The 5,722-nt window shown below is 42.7% G+C and overlaps 1 long non-coding RNA gene across 1 annotated transcript; it reads right to left on the bottom strand.

The window, feature by feature from the left end:
• Positions 1-833: 833 nt before the first annotated feature.
• On the bottom strand, positions 834-3,482 carry LOC124277574. The gene is made up of 3 exons (XR_006898862.1): positions 3,378-3,482; positions 1,911-2,039; positions 834-1,366 (listed from the first exon to the last, which is right to left on the bottom strand). It is a non-coding gene; the product is annotated as an uncharacterized LOC124277574 (long non-coding RNA).
• Positions 3,483-5,722: the final 2,240 nt, after the last annotated feature.

Below are 5,722 nucleotides of genomic sequence, written 5' to 3' on the forward strand. Positions count from 1 at the left end.
GACTAACGGGATCGGGTGGTCAGGCTCGCTGACTTGGTTGACACAAGCCATCGGTTCCCAATTGCGCAGATCGATGCTCATATTGTTGATCACTGGATTGTCTGGTCCAGACTCGATTACTAACTGACCGCCGCCATATAGCTGGAATATTGCTGAGTGCGGCGTAAAACTAAACTCACTCACTCACTACAGGGACACAAGAGCGACCATGATACATATTAAAGCAGAGTGAGTGCGCGATTCCCGTTCATAAAGTCACGAGTGCCTGCAACATATATACTACCCATCAAAAGTGACTCACTAGAGTAAATGTAGCCATTTATTTCAGGCAACTGTCCTAAACTAGATTTTGCAAAATATTCCATACTGTTTAAAGGTACTGTTTTCACAGGAACTGATGCATTGTAAAACAAATTCGTAACGTTGAAAAGATTATTATCATGAGTTCAATGAATGATGACACTCAGTGAAACTTGCCAAATTCTTAACAAAACTATACACCAAAACGCAGCTGTTCACTTGCACGATATTTGCACATGTTTTTCAGCAATTTGATGTACGATTCTCATGCAGTTCAGCTGCTTAAGGTTTGCAGTTCGTTCCCCCAAGTAAGTGGAGAAATTCATCTTCGATGTAACCACATATATATGCATAACATATAGTGAATGCTTTAAGTGAGTCTAATTTTTATGGATAGTATATAGAAGCCGTTCAGAGATTATTCTTTTGTGGTAATGTTCATTAATGTTTTTAATCCAGTGCGTGCAGTCGATGATATTCATTTATAGAGAGCACGTGAGATGTTCATGCATGGAGGGGTTCGCTTTCAATTTCCAAAACATTGGGGGAAATATGTGAAACTGTCGGCGCAATCTCGCAGTCACAGGAAATCTTGCGTCTTCGTGTTTTTTTGCCTGATTTTTACAGGTCGAGATTGCGAGATTATACCCCATTCTCATGTTTTCGACTCTTGACAAAAGTACCAAAAAAATTAAGATCGTGAGAATGCGAAGGTTTTGACACATTTCGTGTTCTCATCTTCCAATATTTTGTCATATTAAACTTCTTTCCATATTACTAGCTCAATCAGAGACATAAGCCTGTGTGTTTCACCAGTTACATCGACGCTGGTAATGACCAACATTTGCAAGAGAACGATGATCGTCGCCGCCGACGTCAAACCACGTCAGAGTCTGCAAGAAGCAGTTATTATTGTAATGTTCGAAAGATCTGCAGACGATGTTTTTAGCATCCACACACAGCTCTGCACATTCCGCAGAAGTCTTAGAATAGATGGTCCTGACGTTGTGTCCTCTGATTGCCAGGTTCACGAAGAGGGTGAAATCAGATCCAAACGATGAGCATTCTGTAAAAAGACAACAAGTCATATTTCTGATTGAATCTGGATTACTCTCTATGTTATAGAGGACTGAAATGCCGACTAAAGCTGCCTCAAAAGCAACTCAAGCATTTGGACCTAACACGACATCAGGCCCAAATCATTCCTGTAGTTTATTGATACAGAAGCCAGTGATTCATATTCTTAGCAACTATCTACACTGTAGTTACCCTGTCATGACGGTTACTAAAACAACTATGCTGAAACTTTAATGGCAGTTATTACGTTTACTGAATTGTAGCTTAAATGTGAATATACCGAATACACATGGCACAAAATATTGCCAATGACTATGCAGTATTTTAAATGGACATAAATGGAATATAAATAATGCTCAAACATATGAATGCACACACTCACACGCACACACGCATGCACGCACGCCCACATTGCAAGTAAATGACTGAGAGTTATAAACAGTCTGATGGGAAGTATTAAACAACTTGCCCCATTTCAGTGCATGGGTACAGTTGTAAAGTGTATTTCCGGTATCACGCCGTAGGTTGTTTACCTGTCAGCTTCCTGCACGTAACGCTGGTCTCGTCCATGTCGTACCCGATGGAACATGTGCAGACACCCCCAGAACAAGTCCGTCCAGGAGAAACAGCACAGTCGCTGTCCGCCTCACACGTACCGTCATCTGTAAGACACAGAAGTATATTACACATAGAATGTACACCATGTACAAGATATCGTTGGTGCCTGAGTTGAAAGTATACTTGTGATGCAGCAGCAAGTAATAATTATAAAATGTAATAATTTGATATGCGAGTGGGTGAGTTTAGTTTTACGCCGCACTCAGCAATATTCCAGCTACATGGCGGCGGTCTGTACATAATCGAGTCTGGACCAGACAATCCAGTCATCAACAACATGAGCATCGATCTGCGCAATGGGGAACCGATGACATGTGTCAACCAAGTCAGCGAGCCTGACCACCCGATCCCGTTAGTCGCCTCTTACGACAAGCATGGGTTACTGAAGGCCAATAGTCTAACCTTCACGGGTGATTTGAAGACCTTCACGGGTGATTTGATATGCTAAACAAAAGCTAGATTCTGAAATATGTTGCCTTTTCGGGACGTTTTAGCCAAACTTGTACAGCTTGTGTCGTTAAACGTGAAAACATGCAAGTGTTGCTCAAATCCCACCATATGCCTCGTGGACTAGCCTCGTGGTTAAAGATATTACTGGCTGATCTGATGCCTATTTCTGATGCGCGCAGGAGATATCACCAATGACAATAAAGCGGCACAATTTCGTTTTTAGTCCTGGAATCTGAAGACTTGTGTGCAGAATGTTTTTGCCGCTATTTCTTCCTTCAGTAACTGAACTCTTACCATTTTCAAACTAGAATTGCCATTTTGATTTCTTCTGTTGATAATTCCTTACGCCAATGAGGAACAGAACTATTTAGACATGCTGTTTCAGATCTACAGCTAAATACAATAAGGAAATAATTATTTCCAGATACATGTAGTTGCGTGTTTGTTTGTTATCAGGTCAATGAAATAGAGATCCATGTGGCTTTTCACCGTAATAATTTTTAACAACAACAACACTGTCTCATAGTTCCCTTGAGAGGGTATGTAAGCCCACTGTCTGTCCCTTTCTCTGCACTCCTCCCTCGTAACAAATAGTGAATTGTGTCAATATTTTAATGATAGATTGTTAAACAACTTTTATATTTTTAGGACAAAAATTCTGCAAAAACCTCACAGAGTTGGTATGATGTTTTGATTATGATCAGCGTTTCATTGAGTATTTTATGTTTATTAGTTTTCGAGTTAGATTGCAATTCATCGGTCCGCTTTTGAGCCAAACGGACTATAGTACTTTTACTGTCCTTCGTTGACAGGGTTTTATAAATTATATGTATTTTTGTGAATTTAGAACTAGTTTTAGTCACGATGTGGCTGAAATGTGGCCGATGTGACTATAAATTTTAACTCCCTCACTGTCGCATACATGTACGTACATGGTGTAGTCGTGCTTGCCAGTGTGGTTGTTGAAGTTGATGCTGGAACTGATGTAGTCGCCACCGGAGATGTAGTAGTAGTAGTAGTAGTAGTTGATGCCGTTGTGGTGGTTGGAGTAGTAGTAGCAGTAGTGGTGGTAGGTGTAGTTGATGCAGGGTTTGTAGTAGTAGTTGATGCCGTTGTGGTGGTTGGAGTAGTAGTAGCAGTAGTGGTGGTTGGAGTAGTAGTAGCAGTAGTGGTGGTAGTTGTAGTTGATCCAGGGTTTGTAGTAGTAGTTGATGCCGTTGTGGTGGTTGGAGTAGTAGTAGCAGTAATGGTGGTTGGAGTAGTAGTAGCAGTAGTAGTGGTAGTTGTAGTTGATGCAGGGTTTGTAGTAGTAGTTGATGCCGTTGTGGTGGTTGGAGTAGTAGTAGCAGTAGTGGTGGTAGTTGTAGTTGATTCAGGGCTAGTAGTAGTAGTAGTAGTAGTCGTAATCGTAGTAGTAGTTTGTGGTATTAAGCCCCCAATATGTACACATACATGGCTTTTAGCTGTGTTGACGGGGATGCACATGTGCTTGGCACTGCATGGTTGATTGGCACATGGATGAACCTACAAATAACCATATATACACATGATAAAGTGCGTGTGAAAATGTTTAGAAGTTTGGGAACATATGTGCCCGACGTTGAAATGTTTGTATTTTTACGACAAGCATGAGTGCTAAGACCAGATATATCCCGGATCTTCACCGGTACGTTACGGAAGAGACTGTATGCCGCAATCCCATTATTCATCCCACGTAGAAAGATACTGTAAGGGACAGATTAATGGTATTGCAAGCTGATAAAAATTGTTCTAACATTTTCGTATTCACACCATCAAGACTGGGTTAGTCATCACTGGTTGCGTGTCTGATTGACCACACGTCCTCGAGAGATATAGATGAACATAAATGATTCGACGGTGGAACGGTTAGGGTAAGGGTTAGCATCACTAGGTCTGAGCGAATCGTATTCCATATTGTGCAAGGGAGAGGCATTGGACATACACTACACTAGGACGACAACGCATAGGCGGATCCAGAGAGAGAGAGAGGGGGGGGTGGGTGTGTGTGTTGGGTTACAGAGGTGCGCGCGGGTGAAATGTGTGTGCACACACCCCTTTCTCACTAGTGTGTAACACACACACACACACACCACACCACACCACACCACACCACACCACACCACACCACACCACACCACACCACACCACACCACACCACACCACACCACACCACACCACACCACACCACACCACACCACACCACACCACACCACACCCCTTCTCATTAAGCTGTATCCGCTGCGACGCTCGTGCCTTCGTGCACGAATTGTCAATGGTCTCCAGCAGCACAAGATCAATACAATACGAAGATAACAATGATCCCAGACATGGCACTCACTGAACATGACTGGGTCACGTGTAGTTACAGGCCACCGATCACATTGGCTGAACTTGGCCAGGCGTAGCAAGAGCAGTGGTACTGAACGTTTTCCTTTCGATAAGCATCCCGAGCCCGAGAAGGATCAAGTAAAATTCTTCAAAGGCATTTAAAAGTATGCATCGGAAAATCGTAAGGATAACAACTTTTTTATTTACTGTTCACAACATTTCCGGGTTAGTACTTCCCTTCTTCAGATGGATAATGATCATAGTGTACAGTATATATATCGATGTACAGTAAGCCATATATGTAAATTAAGTACAAGAGCAAGTGAAGAAGGAGGTATAATTAAGTATGTACAAACAATGAGGTGAGATGAAAGAGAAGAATACAATGATAGGGTATATTTCATCAGACATCTACATGGAGATGAAGCAGTCAGACTCCTCAGCATGATCTCAACGCAACACCAAGATCATCAAGACGAAGAACCACCTCACCTTCCTACTCTGATGCAGAGACAACAACATCGTACCTAATGGACTCAGACTCTCCTGTCCAGACCTGCACCCCATCCATCTCGAAAATTCTCCATCAAGCCAGCAGCAGAATCCTCAAGGTCCAAGTCCAGCAACTGAGACTGAAGAAAGCCTCCCTGGAGGATAACCTTCGCAGATCTTCAGCCGATCTAGAGGCCACCCTCAACCCTGACCTCCTACAGATAGTCCAGTCGCTTACAGCCCTCAACGATAAGATGAAACAACGCCAGACTAAGAAATTCAACAGCATGCAGCAGCTCACTCATCCCATCCTAGCGTCACCACCATCATCTGTGAAGCATACTACAAGAAAACCCTAGTCAACCTCAGCTCCAAAACTACTGACCACTGCCCAGACATCCCACCTTTCAGAAAGTCTGAAATTCGTCCCCACCTG

Source organism: Haliotis rubra, unplaced genomic scaffold (genome assembly GCF_003918875.1).
Source record: "Haliotis rubra isolate DU_JTF1 unplaced genomic scaffold, ASM391887v1 Scf2232, whole genome shotgun sequence".
Taxonomy (NCBI): Eukaryota; Metazoa; Mollusca; class Gastropoda; order Lepetellida; family Haliotidae; genus Haliotis; species Haliotis rubra.